At 44.5% G+C, this 15189-nt stretch overlaps 2 long non-coding RNA genes across 2 annotated transcripts in view; both read left to right on the top strand.

Moving 5' to 3' along the window:
- LOC116270811 overlaps positions 1–2881 on the top strand; it is a 5351-nt gene extending 2470 nt beyond the window's left edge. Inside the window, exon 2 of the long non-coding RNA XR_004179075.1 lies at positions 1438–2881. This is a non-coding gene — a long non-coding RNA (uncharacterized LOC116270811). The remainder of the gene's footprint in view (positions 1–1437) is intronic.
- The window catches only part of LOC110740502, a 232041-nt gene that overhangs the window by 181764 nt on the left and 35088 nt on the right, over positions 1–15189 (top strand). The window lies entirely within an intron of this gene.

Genomic DNA, 15189 nt, shown 5'->3' with positions numbered 1-15189 from the left:
GTTGATCTGTCTAATGTTGACAGTGGAGTGTTGAAGTCTCCCATTATTATTGTATGGGAGTCTAAGTCTCTTTGTAAGTCTCTAAGGACTTGCTTTATGAATCTGGGTGCTCCTGTATTGGGTGCATATATATTTAGGATAGTTAGCTCTTCCTGTTGAATTGATCCCTTTACCATTATGTAATGGCCTTCTTTGTCTCTTTTGATCTTTGATGGTTTAAAGTCTGTTTTATCAGAGACTAGTATTGCAACCCCTGCTTTTTTTTTGTTCTCCATTTGCTTGGTAAATCTTCCTCCATCCCTTTATTTTGAGCCTATGTATGTCTCTGCGTGTGAGATGGGTCTCCTGAATACAGCAGACTGATGGGTCTTGACTCTTTATCCAGTTTGCCAGTCTGTGTCTTTTCATTGGAGCATTTAGTCCATTTACATTTAAGGTTAAGATTGTTATGTGTGAACTTGATCCTGCCATTATGATATTAACTGGTTATTTTGCTCGTTAGTTGATGCAGTTTCTTCCTAGCCTCGATGGTCTTTACATTTTGGCATGTTTTTGCAATGGCTGGTACCGGTTGTTCCTTTCCATGTTGAGTGCTTCCTTCAGGGTCTCTTGTAAGGCAGGCCTAGTGGTGACAAAATCTCTAAGCATTTGCTTATCTGTAAAGGATTTTATTTCTCCTTCACTTATGAAACTTAGTTTGGCTGGATATGAAATTCTGGGTTTAAAATTCTTTTCTTTAAGAATGTTGAATATTGGCCCCCACTCTCTTCTGGCTTGGAGAGTTTCTGCCGAGAGATCTGCTGTGAGTCTGATGGGCTTCCCTTTGTGGGTAACCCGACCTTTCTCTCTGGCTGCCCTTAAGATTTTTTCCTTCATTTCAACTTTGGTGAATCTGGCAATTATGTGTCTTGGAGTTGCTCTTCTCGAGGAGTATCTTTGTGGCGTTCTCTGTATTTCCTGGATTTGAATGTTGGCCTGCCCTACTAGGTTGGGGAAGTTCTCCTGGATGATATCCTGAAGAGTGTTTTCCAACTTGGTTCCATTTTCCCCCTCACTTTCAGGCACCCCAATCAGACGTAGATTTGGTCTTTTTACATAATCCCATACTTCTTGCAGGCTTTGTTCATTTCTTTTTCTTCTTTTTTCTTTTGGTTTCTCTTCTCGCTTCATTTCATTCATTTGATCCTCAATCGCTGATACTCTTTCTTCCAGTTGATCGAGTCGGTTACTGAAGCTTGTGCATTTGTCACGTATTTCTCGTGTCATGGTTTTCATCTCTTTCATTTCGTTTATGACCTTCTCTGCATTAATTACTCTAGCCGTCAATTCTTCCACTTTTTTTTCAAGATTTTTTGTTTCTTTGCGCTGGGTACGTAATTCCTCCTTTAGCTCTGAGAAATTTGATGGACTGAAGCCTTCTTCTCTCATCTCGTCAAGGTCTATGATTCTTTTGGATTTTTCAGAAGTCATCCTCTCTCCTTATTCTTTCCTGCTTAGTCCAGTTAAGCCTCTTCTAGGGAAATACTGCATTCTTGTTATTGGTAAATGAAGATGGATTTATTGACACAATATAAAGCCAACTCACTTTATCAGCAATAAAACAAATCATACTGAAAAGAGCAAAGAGAGAAAAATGAAAATTTAATAAATGAAGTTTATTGTTTTACAACAAGTTAGGTTTACATTTTCTCACCCAAACCTTTCCCCATTGAGTTTTAAATACTCTACCTAAATCCCTTGGGTCATCCTATGTTAAATATCCTCTGTGTTTCTGTTAAGAACTTCAAGGTCAAAAGGCAAGTGTTGGCTTTTCTTTGAGCTGGTAATATAGTCTTTCATTCATCCAACAAATATTTATTGAATGTTTACTGTGAGTGAGGCAATGTTTTGGGCACTGAGGATACATCAGCCAATAGGCAAAAGTCTCTGCTTTCATTGTGCTTATATTCTAACAGGAGAAGACAGAAAACAACAACAAAAGAACAATAACAACAACAACAACAACAACAACAACAACACCCAACCAGAACAAACATTAGGAGAAACTGGGTGAAACATATACAGGAAGTCTCTGTACTATCTTTGTTCCTTTTCTGTAAATCTAAAACTCAAAAACACAACAAAATTGTGTGTGTGTGTGTGTGTGTGTGTTTGTGTGTGTGTGTATTTGATGATAAATGCAATGAAGAAAAGTAAATTGGGAAACGAAATTTGGGAATGCGCTGGGGCAAGAGGAGGAGCTGTAGTTTTTAAAAGGCTGGTCTTTTTAAAAAAGTGACATTTGAACAAAGATTTAAAGGAGGAAAAAGAGAAACCATGGGGATATCTGGGGAAAGGATGGTAAAGGAAATGATAAGTGTAAAGTCTCAGTGGTCTCCAGCCTCAAAGAGGGCCTCCAATGACCCCAGTATTCATGTTCTTATGTAGTCCCCCCCTGACTGCATAGGGCTGACATGTGTACCCAATAGGGTATTGTGGAAATGTGGGTTCCATGACTGGGTCATAAAAGAGATGACAGCTTCAGCGTTTCTCTTTCTTGGATCACCCATCCTGTGGAAAGCCAGCTGTTGCCTTGTGAGGGCACTCAAGCAGTCCTATGGAGAAGTCCACATGGGAAGGAACTGAAACCTCCTGCCAGCAGCCAGCAATAACTTCTGAGGCTTGTGAGTGGACCACCTTGGAAGCAGAGCCCCCAGCCTTCTAATGGCTATAGTTGCATTGACATTTTGGGCATAATCTTAGGAGAGACCTGGGACCAGAATCACCTAGCTATGCCACTCCCAGATTCCTGACCCACAGGAACTCTGAGGCTTTTTAAAAAAAGAGTTTATTGTTTTAAGCAGCTACTATTTCAGGTTGTATGTTACATAGCAATAAATAACCAATGCAGATGTTGAGGTGAGAACATGCCTGGTTGCTTGAGGAACAGCAAGGAGGCACTGTAGTTGGAGTGGAGGTGTAAGGGTGAGAACAGGAAGATCTGAGGGCAGAAAGTGTGAGTCAATTTCCTCCTGAAGAAAAGGCTTCTTCTCTCTGGGTATTACTATTATTATTTTTTCAGCAATTGGCTCTCCTGAGTGTTTCTCAGGCCCAGGCCTTGGGAACCAGTTTGTGATGCTCATTTTCTTCTCTGCTGTCATCTTCTGAGGTGGGTTTACATCTCTTCCCAGGAAGTCTGTGGTGGTGTTATCCTTCCTGAAGTGGTTTCAGTGATACCTCATGCTGAAACTTGGCCAATATCTCTTTGGGCATTTTTTTAAAGGTCAGATCTGTTTTGGTAGAGAATCAACAAGATTTGAACAAAAAAGAGAGAAAAAGAATTTGATTAATTGGAAACAAATTGTTGTTCAGAGATGAATTCACAGAGGAGTTAAGGTTTGAGGGAGGTTGAGAAGTAGTTATGGGTAGTTGAGCAAAGGTGGTGGGTAGGGAAACAAATAGCAGAGACGGGGGTAGGAGAAGGATAACTACTTTCTGGGAATTCAACATCGTTTGTGTGGAGATTGGGAAGAGGATATGGGGGACAGACGAGTGGAGGGAGGGGAGAGGATGCAGGGTCTGGTAAGGAAGTTGTGGGTGCAGGACTCAGCCTAAATTGTACCATGTAGGCCAGAGGCTGTCCTGTTGGGGAACTTCCAGTCCTTCAGGGATGGGCTGTCAAATGCTGGCCCACCTGAGTTCTACTTAAGATTGTTTTGATTGTAAGGGTCAGAAAATCCATTTCAAGTTGGAGTTAGGAAAAAAGAGAATGTATTGATTTATGTAAGTGAAAAGACCATGGTTTGATGTAATTGGGGCTTGATTTCTCTCTCTCTTTAGGTTTTGTCTGCTGCCATTTTGGCACCATTCTCACTTAGGCTCTCCCCTTGTGTTTGCAACGTGGTTGTTACCATTTTTTCTAGGGTTGAATATAGCAGAAAAGAGTAGTTGTGTTTCCCCCAGCATACCTGGTCAAAGTCTTGCTATTTACCATGATTGATGACTCAACTGGTTGTAGTGCATGTGCCCACTCCTAGGCCAGCCACTGCTACCATGGGTAGAACTTTGATCGGCCAGGCTTACACCATGTGCCAGACCTGTTGGAACCTAGAGACTAAGAATAGTGGTAGGGTGGCTGCCCCGATGGAAATCAGACTGATGCTACCAGTAGGTGGGTGGGTTGTGTGACAAGATGCAGAGAGGCATGCTTAATAGAACAGTCAAGGGAGTCATTTTATGAGCGTATAGGGAGCAAGACAAGGGCACTAAGTCTACTCAAACTGATATGTGGTATCCATAGGTCTCTGTTAAATAGTCAGCACAGATATGTGCCTTTATGGATTCTGTGAGGTACTGTTATACTATAGTCACATTGCACCATCATTATTATTGATTTGTTTTATGCTATCTTGAATCTTTTAACTCCTTTGAGTTAGGGTAATGCTAGCTGCTATCACAGATAAAATGTAAAATATTATTGGCCTCAGACAATTTTCCTTCAAGTCCAGAAAGTGAGTAATTGATTGACAGTGCTGGCTCTCTGTTCCACAGAGCCATTCATGGATTGAGGCACCTTTCGTTTTATGGCTCCACCAAGTCCTTGCATCTTAGAATCCTTTCTTCCAGCTAGCAGACAAGGAAAGAGAAGGTGGGGTGAAGGCACCTCTGCTTGGAAGGGACAGGCATATCCCTTTCATTCATGTTTCAGTGATAAGAAGTAGTCATGTGGTTCCGTCTAGTGCAAGAGGGGCTAGAAAGTGTTGTTCTGATTGGGCAACCATGATCTGCCAACCTCGTACCATGGAGTGGTAGCATGCATTTTTGGAGGGCAGCTAGCCCACTTTGCCACAGCCTCCAAGTATATGGTCCCAAACTGTAGTTTTTAAAGTTACAGAAAAGAAGATACGGAGAATTACTGTGTAAGGTGACATCAGGACCACTGAGTGATTTTTAGGCAGAGGAGGGACACAACAGATCAGTCTGTGCTCTGGGAACATTATGGAGATGGTGGTAATGGAATGAAAAAAAAAGGACTCAGGTCCCTGTTGTCCCCACTTCTGGCCCAGTTTTGAGTAGGGCAATACTCAAGGGTTCCTTGCATTTACACTCCTACCACGTTCTAGGGACTCACCATGTGCCTTTTTGAAACACTGTCTATTGACTCCTTAGCACAGCTGAGAGGCAGATACTATTATCTGCAATTTACATATAAAAAAATAGAAAGTTCAGGGAAAGGAAGTGACTTGTCCTAGGTGTGCTGGGCCTCGAGCGGGTTGTCACTGAAGCTGCTGATCTGTATTGGGAAATGTGTTTGGAGACTGGGTGGTGCCAAGCATGCATTTGCCCTGTGGCATGGTGTCTTAGGGAGCAATGGGGTCTGAATACTCAGTGGTGATAGGGCCTGACTGGCAGATGGATTTGATAACCCTTTGAACCTACACCTCCACTACGGGCAAAGCTTTAAGCACTGTGCATCTCATGTAGTCACCTCCAAGTCCCTAACAAAGATGCTCTGTGAGTCCCCTCATCAGCTCCCAGGAATCTGCTCCGTGGCTCCTGGCCCTGCTGGAAAGGGGGACCACAAACCTGCTCCCCAGTCTAGAGAAGCCAGTTCTGCTGACTGGGCAGATGGGGCCCACGCACTGGGACCTGGGGAGATTGAGAGGAGAAAGTGGCTGAGCACAGCTCTGCGAGGCCTGGTGATTTATGAGGAGCAGCTTCCGTGGGCCATCTGGACCAGGAACTTCAGGAAGCACATCCTGTGTGGAGGCGCAGGCAGCGTGGGAGCCCTGCCAGGGAAGAGGAGGGCTGCAAGGGAGCGGGAGGAGGGAGGGGATGGGAGGCAGGAGTAGGACAGAGGCAACGTCGTAAGAGCCCAGGCGGTGAAATCAGACAGATCCAGATGCTTCCACTTGCAGAAACTTTGGGCAGGACCTTAATCCCTCAGGGCCTCAGTGTGATTAACTTTGAAATGGAATGACAACATACTCTCTGCACTGTGGAGAGGTTTAAATGGAGCATTGCTTTTATAAGTACCCAGCCCAATGCCTTGAAGGAAGGAAGTTGATGTTATTGAGCATCTTCCATGTGTCAAGCATTCAGTTAGGTGCTGGGAATATGAAGAGTCTCAGAGTTTGTGGTCTAGTAGGGGAGGCAGGCTATTTGGAACATGTGAGCTGTTTACAGTAAACTCTGGGAACACAGAGGTGAAAACCACAAACTCTGCCTGGAGGTGATGTTTGAACTGGGTCTTAAAGCAGAAATAGGAGCTAAGTGGCCGGGGAAGATGTGGTAAAGGGAATAGCCTGAGCAAAGCCATGCTACACCACCGTCAAATGTTGGTTCATTCATTTATAACTCCAGCCCTGATTGCTCCACTGAGCTCTGGATACATATATCCAAATGCCTATTGACATCTCCATTTAGATGCAATGGGCATTTCAAACTTAGCATGGCTAAAACAGAGATATTGGTCCTCCTGGTCCCCCTGCAACCCACACTCATCAATTTTCTTCCTCCCAGGTCTTCCTCTCTTGGTAAATGACCCCACCATCTACCCAGTCGCATACATCAAAAATCTAGAAGACATTCATCCATCTTCAATTTCTCCATTTCCCTCCTCAGTGTATCCAGTGGTGCCAAATTGCACCTTCCTATGTGTGCCTCCTTCTGAAATTGCACAATAGTGTGGTCATATCCCCAAACTCAGCCTATCAGCAAGTCCTGTCAGCTCTTATCTCCCACATACATCTAGGATCCATTAGCTTCTCTTCATCTCCACCACTACCACCACAGTCGAACCCACTGTGGGATCTAACCCAGACAACTGCAATGGGCTTCAAGCTCGTTTTCTCATTTCCATGTGTCTTTCACAATCCAGTCTCCTTGCTACTGCCAGAGTGGTCTTTACAAAACAGCTGTCAAATCACTCCTCTGCTGAAAGCTTTTATCGCACAGTTATTTCCACAGTAATTCTGTATAACCTGTCACCCCAAAACCCAGTGATGTATAGCAGCAAGAATTTATTTCCTGTTCATGTGTCTGAGGGTTGGCTGAGGCTCAGCTGATCTAGGTAGGGTTTAGCTCTGCCCTGCAGGTTGGGTCCAGCTTAACGCTACATGTTTCCATTCCTCGTTGAATCAATGGCTACCTAAGGCATGCTGTACTCCTGGTGAAGAAAGAGGAACGCTAGAGGGAAAGCCCATCTGTGCAAAAACATTCTGAGCCTCAGCTCCCAACACATCCACCACCATCCCATTCCTCAAAGCAAGTCATGTGGCCAAGATCAAAGTCATAGGGAAAGGAAGTACACTTCATCACCATGAGGCCATAGCAAATGTGTGGATAAATAATTTATAATAGTGGGATAAAGAATTGGGACCAGGCTGCCCGGTGTGGTGGCTCACGCCTGTAATCCCAGCACTTTGGGAGGTGAGGCAGGTAGATCATGAGGTCAGGAGATCGAGATCATCCTGGCTAACATCCTGGTGAAATCCCGTCTCTACTTAAAATACAAAAAGTTAGCCTGGCCTGGTGGCACGTGCCTGTAGTCGCAGCTACTCAGGAGGCTGAGGCAGGAGAATCACTTGAACCTGGGAGGCAGAGGTTGCAGTGAGCCGAGACAGTGCCACTGTACTCCAGCCTGGGCAACAGAGCAAGACTCCATCTCAAAAAAAAAGAAAAGAAAGAAAAAAGAATTGGGACCTGGTTGGGCATGATGGCTCATCGCTGTAACCCCAGCACTTTGGGAGGCTAAGGAGGGAGAATCCTTGCAGCCAGGAGTTTGAGACCAGCCTGGGCAACATAGCAAGATTCTTATTTCTACAAAATAAATAAAATAAATAAAGATTAGCCAGGTGTGGTGGTGCACAGTAGTCATAGCTACAAGGGGAGGAAGGTTGAGGTGGGAGGATCACTTGAACCTAGGAGTTTGAGGTCCAAGTGAGCTGTGATCGCCTTACTGCATTTCAGTGATACCCCTTTTCTAAAAAAAGAATTGCGACCAATAATTCAGTCTTCAACAGACGCCTTTTGTGGCTTTCTGTTAAACTTAGAATAAGGTCTAAACTCTTCCCCCGAGAATCTGGCTCCTGATATATCAACAAGCTCAACTCCTCCCACTTTTCCCCCTCACAAATGTCTCTCCAGCCATACTGTCATCTTGGCTGTCCCTTAGACTTTCCAAATGCTTTTTCACCTCAGGACCTTTGCACTTGCCATTCTCTGCTCCCAGATCTTCACAGGATGGGCTCCTTCTTGCCCCCAGATCTCAACAAAATATCACCTCCACCCATGGAGCTTGTTGGAGATGCAGATGCCTGGGCTCCACCCCTAGAGATTCTGAAATGGCAGGTCTAGGAGTGGGTTTCAGGAGCCTGTTTCTAACAAGATGCACACAGTCAATACCAATGCTGATGTTCTGTGGACACATTCTGAAAAACACTGCTGTATAATGGAACCATGTCCCAGGAGTACCGGGGAAGAAGTGGAGGGCCATAGTCTATTGGGGAGTCAGGGAAGGTTCCAGAAGAGGCAGTGGCTGAGTCAAGGCCTGAAGGATGTGGCAAAGGTCATAAGGCAGACAGGACTGTATGTCTTGGTGTCGCCTTATGACCCTGAGAGCCTCCTCAGTGGGTGAAGCTACTCTCCCTGGATCTCAGGCCCCAGTCAGCCCAGACCCTTCTGGTCCTCCCTCCATTGACATTATATATGACCGCCATGCAAGCTTCTTCAGACAACCAATTCCACAGGAAGTCTTAGAAAGCTTTTTCTCTCTAAATGATCTTTTTTAGTGTCTGTCACCCAGAGTTGTAGAGATTTTATATCATCTATGAAATCCTATTAAGATTTTATTTCCTTATTTTCCTTTTATGATGACTGGGATTTCCTTCCTGAGAGAAGGCCTCAGGAAGTGGGCATGCCTTGGTGGGAGCCAGGCTTGGGAGCAGGTGGGTCACTGGGGCAGCCTCAGCCTCTGAGGCAGCACAGGCATTCAGAGATGGAAGCAATATTCAAAGTCCTGTGGTTCATTTTCTACCCAAGATACCCACTCTAGAGCATCCTATGACTCAGGAAAGACAGTCATGGGACTGCAGAGTCAGGAGGCCCAGCCTGAGAGTCAGAGGATCTGGTTAAAACCTTGCACTTCTTGGAGGGATGGCAGGAGTTAGAAGCTGCAGTAAGCCAGGATCGTGCCAATGCACTTCAGCCTGGGTGACAGAGGGAGACCCTGTCTCTATTTAAAAAACAAAGTTCTCCAGGTGATTCTAATTTTGCACCAAGGTGAAACTCTCCTTTTAGGTACATTCAGCCAGTCACGGACCCACCTTGAAGCTTACATTTTTCCACCTGTCTACAAGGATATCTTGAAAGCATTTCTGCTGAATGGATGCATGCTTCATTCCAGATCCAAAATGTGGTACCCCAGGTTGGGATTAAACTCAGGATAACATTAACAAAAGTCATCCAAATTGTACTGGTTATAGCCCCATTTATGGACCTCTGAAAAGTTCTCCCAATTTTGTTGTGGAGCCCCTTATATGTTTAGGAATAAATCTCATTCCCCACACAACAGCACTTACTAAATTCTCTCTCTCCTGCTCCTCCTTTCTTGCCGACACCTGCGGCTCATGGATCATGGTAGGGAACCTCACTACTTCCACCTCTGCTGGTGCTCCCTGCAAGAATGCAAATGTCCATTGTGTGGTGTGCAATATCCCAGACTTTGGTACCATTCTTGGCATCCCCATTGATTAAAGCTGCTTTGGGTCTGGTGCAGAAGTGAGAAGTCCAGGCTTCCTCTCTTGGGGTCACACTTTGTCACATGGGCTGCTGATGCACTGGGTCTCAGCAAGTCTGTTGAGAGCTCAGCCTCACTAGTCTCTTCCTGAAGCCTCTCCCTAGAGGACCTGGGCATGAGTTCCTGGCCCAGGCCCGGGATGTGAGTAGTCCATCGTGGCTTCTCAAGTGTATGTTTTTGCTCTTTTCACTCCAAATAAAAAGAAACTTAACTGATTCCAACCCAAACTGACTTGTGCAAAATCGCCTCCTGGCTAATATACCTCCAAAATTTCCCTATGAGTGCAGTCCACTCAGCGATCAGTCTTAGAAGCCCAGGCCTACCTCAGTCCCACACATGGATTCAACACAGATCAAAACTGAGAGTGCAAATTCCAAGTCTGTTTCATTTCCCTGGCCTCTCAATTTAGCCCCATCACCTGAGGAAATAATGATGTTAATAGCTGCTCTTTATTGAGTGTTTAGTCTGGGCTAATGTGATGCTAAGTACTTTCCATGGCTTATCTCATTTAATTCTTAATAAAAGTCTTAGATAGTGGTATTATTATGATCCATTTTACAGAGGAGGAATCAAAAGAAAAAGGTTAAGTAAATTTCCCATTGCCACTTAGCATATAGGTGGAGGAGCTGGGACTTGGATCTAGGTCTGTATGACTCAGATGCCCCAACTCATGGCTGGCTGGGTTGTTCCTACAGAACCCAAGTAGATTCCTGATGTTCCTTTCCCAAGGGCTTGTGAATCATCTAGAAAGTAAGCAGATCTTGGGACTTGAGGAGTCTGGGTCAAGATGATGGTTCCATGTTTTCTCTTGAAAAATCAGATGGCATTGTTCTGTCTCTCATCTTTTAGTTTCTTAAATTATCCACACTCCCTCAAGAGTCCATTTAGACCAAGAACTCAGAGTTGAATGTCAGAATTTCACAGCCAACAGTGTCCAGAGAGATCACCAAGTCCACCTGTACACCAGAGAAAAGGAAAAGTGGGCTTGTCTAAGGTCATATAACAAGTCCAGGGGAAGTTGGGTCCAGGATGCAGGATCCTTCTCCCACAGCCTTGCCCTCACTGTGTGGCCTTGCATAAATCTCCCCTCTCTGAAGACTCAAACGGACAGATAGCTCAGTTAAACAGACAGAAGCAATCTCAGTTAAACTAAGCTTTTAGAGCAGCAGAGCACTTTGACAAAAGGGAACCTGTAGTGAGACCTACTCTAACAGCTCAAAGCCAAGATGGTCTATTAAATCAGGAGTGTGTATAAGGCTCATTCTTCACCTTGTTCCCTTTCCCCATTTATCCTTGGGCACTTCTGGGAATGCAAGGTACTTGCTATTGGCAGTTAGAAAACCTTGGGCTTAAGCAATTTGAAAGCATTGAAAGAGAACTTGATGGAGCTAAATCTAAATCTAATTATCATGCTGACCAATCTCAGGAGAGCCCTCTAATCAATGATGTTAGAAAATGGTTAACAACCAGCTCTCTGAAAAAAGAAAAGTCCTGATAGCATTTGCCTATTTCTTTGGTGTAAATACTCTTATAATGGCCAATTTTGTGAGTTACCAACATGATGTTAACCAGCTTGCAAATTTCCTGAAAACATAACAGTTAGCTCTTGGGAGCTGATACGAACTGACTCCAGCATACTACAGCTTCCAAATCTTCAAATACTTCGCAAGATTTGGGTTTTCAAACTTTGGTAGCAGGCTTCCTAGGTGTCAGATGAAAGAAATGGGTAACAGCGTACAGATAACTTGAATATCCCATTGGTAGGTCTTTTTCTGTGCTATTATTGTCTCTGTTTCATATCTTGATGGAAATGCTGCAATTTTTACCCTGTTACAGAACAAACAGAAGTGTGACTTGTGGCTCACATTCTATGAAGCTGATTTTGTATAATTTTGACAGTTCTATCACATTTCTCACAGTTATGATTCTTTTCCCCTCTAGGGATGGTATGACATTATGTTGGGATAGTGTGTTGGGTACTGTTCCCTTCTGCTCCTTTCTGGTAGGCTACCTTCTTCTTTCTGGGTTTACACTTGCCTAAGTTCAAAGCTCTGACATACACACCTTATAAATTTTCCCTGCCCCCATCCCGATATGCCTGGAGGAGGGGTGGTGGGGACTCTGTGGTTCTAAATCTCTCCTTGGCACATGTTCTCAGGCATGAGTGAAGAATCAGTGATTCAGTTTGAACAGAGAAACTGCAGACAGATGTACTGTTCTCACATCTGGCTACCTGGAGGTACAGCTGCACTTGGCCACCCATTCTTTTTTGCACCTGTGGGGGAGGAATCATTTCCTTATTGTGCTGGTGTTTTTATCTACATGGCAGAAGATGCTGAGGTCACATGCTCTGAGATGCCAGGCAGGCTCCAGGGGGCAGGGGAGATATTGTGGGCTGGCACAGAGGTAGAAAGGTGGCGGGTAGAAGGTATCCCTGAGTCACCTGGTCAGCGCCTCACATCAGCTGACTTGGTTCATGAGACAAAGCACAAACTCATTTTTATTTCCATGACTCCAATTGCACCTCTGCTGGGGTTAGGAAACCCATTCCCTGGATGGCACTGAGCCAGAAAATTAGCAATGATCAATGAAAGGGGAAGGATGATGAAATAAAAGTGGAGTCTCAATTATGCTCTAAATGAGCAAGGCGATGTTAAGTCTTCAACAGAGGAGGGGCCAGGGACTGGAGGAAGGAAAAAATGATTACGTGGAAGAATTCAGTGCCCCAGTCTGGACTTAGCCATTGATTTCCTATTCCAGTTCCACAGATGGACCATAAAGGCCTTGCAGAGTGCGTGGACCCGCCTGCCATATTTCTCCACAATATGCCTAAAGTGAATTCCTCCACTCTGCTTATCTGTCTGGCAATATCAGATCCCGGGTGGATCTAAGGGAACAAATGTCTGTGGGTATTATGTTAGGGATTTAAACTTACCAGCTGCTGGGAAGTCGAATTTGTGGTTTCAGGGCACAAGATGATTCTGTGTGAACCATGGTTAAAGCTACTCTTGTAAAATTACACAAGTAATTGGTTGTGTTCATATGAAATGATGGGCTGAAATGTTTCTATGAGATTTCAGTGATTTTTTTTTTAACAACAACAAAAAACCCAAACTTTTTTCCCTTAAACTGCTAAAAGACAAAGTAATTGATGTTGAATTTGGTGACTTGCCCTGAAAAATGCAATCATGGGGACAGCCTGTATCAGACATTCAGAACGGAAACCAAATGTTTTCTTGCATGGATATCCATAACATAAGACTTATCTCCCATCTGGCAAAACCTCTTTCTGTAGAAATGTTCAGAGTGGAATTGCATTAATAAGTAGACATCAAGTGAAATATACTATTTATGCACTTTCAATAGTCTCTGTAAACTGAGTTGCATGTCAGCCTTGTATCAATAAACATCGCTACCTGCGGGTTTTCAAGACAGATTAGCCGAGAAGAGCCATTATGGGATGAAAGAGGAGGGCACGCTGGGAGAAGAATGAAATGAAACATTCACCCATGCAAACGTTTCCTTCCTGGATACTATTTGGATTTTAATTTCTTTTTTTTTTTTTCAAATATAAGATAAAATACAAGATGTTGGTGCTGTTTGGAGATAGCCCACATCTGTACAGCAAGGAGACAATTCTCCAAAGTGCAGCTCTCAGTAGGGTATTTATTTAATTCGTATTGGTTTTGGACCGCAGCCTGTAATGAGGAAAGATACGGATAGAGGCAGGAGATGGTGGTTGGAAATCTGTACCTTTTTGAACATGAAAGTACAAAAGGGTCGTGCATGTATTGAGGTTTTAGTGAAAATTCAATAACTTTAGCTGCAGACACTCTGCTCCGGAACACTAATAAAGATGGGAGAGCTAATAAAGGACCCAAATTCGAGCTTCTTAGAGATGAAAGCTGGAGTGGTGCCAGGCTCAGCTGCCCTGATGTGGAAGAATGCCCTGGTATGTTTTTGCACATGGGCCAATTGAGGACTAGGTTGATTTTAAGGCATCTTTCAACAGCACATGAGCCCCAGGGACCTGTGAATGCCAAACAGGGCCTACTGAAATGGGGTTCATTGAAGGGGGATCAGGGATGCTTAAATTTCCTGCCAGCAAATGCCCTGATAGACAGGCAGGCCAGAGTTAAAGACAAGAGGGTCCTCCCCAAAGTGAGACATCCCTACATGGGGTCTTTTGGTCTTCCTGAAGCACAGTGGCCTGAGTATCTCATCAATGAGTGAGTGAAATGGCCAAAAGCCTCTAAATGGTGAGTGAAAGGGCCAAAAGCCTCTAAGAAAGAGCCAGCAGCTAGCAAAGAGCTGTAGCATGGGAGGAAAGGGCTTGGCCTTGGCAGCATGAAAGACTGTCCCTGAATTATCTAACTCCATCCTCCTCTCCTCACAGTACTGTCACTTTCTCTCATCTTCAGATGCTCACTTATCTAACACCACACCCTTCCAAGTGCAGATTCAGGGCTTGAACTCAGATGGATGAACAGCATGGTCTGAGCCCAGCCAAACCATCTGGGGTTCATATCATCTAGCTCCCGGAGGAAATCAGAGTTCTGGAAAGAGAAATCTGGGATAGGGCTCAACTCACTGACTCGTTTTATTATTAGGGTTGAACATGTTTGCAGAGGGCTGTTCGAGAACCATCTTGAAATCAGCCCTCAGCCTTCTCAGCGGCAGGCTGATGCCCTCAGTTTACACCAGGTTTGACGCTTTGCTGACAAGTTTGGCCACATTTGCAGAAGGCTGCCTGAGAAACATCTGTTTGAGAAGCTCAGTTTTTTCCTCTTTGGGCTAGAGATTCTCAACCTGCACTAGCTTTGCCTGAGGTCTGAATCCTCATTAGTGGGCTATAATTAGCATTGATTATTGCTGCAGTGCCAGGCATGGTACATGGCACATTACATCTTGTGTTGCAAGTTGTCATAACAACTCCAGGAGATTGGTGCATTATTATCTCCATTTTACAGATGAAGAAAGTGGGGCTACCGGCTGTATGATTTGGTCCCAGGTCTGTGTAAATTCTAACCTCATGCGGTTTAATGCTGACTAGGGAGGCTGTACATTGGGTCCCTTCTGGAGGGATGTGGAGGATGCACTTGACATTTTTGCCAGACTCATTGCTGTGGGCTGAGGTACACATGTGCAAGGTTGGACAGCCGGACCCCAGGAGGTGTCACTGCACCCAGCTCTTCCTCCCAGCCCACTCTTGCAATCTGCAGGCTCTACTCTGGACCCTTTTTGTCTGCCCTAGTTGCCTTCCTCTTCTCTGTGAAGTCCTGGAGCCTCTCACCCAGCAGAGCTGACCTGCCTGTGATAAATACCATTTAATTACAGAACAAGCTTTTCTGCCATTTCTCTCAGCACGGCTTCTATTGCTGAAGATTAAACTTCATTCCCACACCACTGAA

Source organism: Papio anubis, chromosome 16 (genome assembly GCF_008728515.1).
Source record: "Papio anubis isolate 15944 chromosome 16, Panubis1.0, whole genome shotgun sequence".
Lineage (NCBI taxonomy): Eukaryota > Metazoa > Chordata > Mammalia > Primates > Cercopithecidae > Papio > Papio anubis.
Note: the sequence above shows the minus strand (reverse complement) of the source record. Positions and strands in the feature narration are given on the sequence as shown.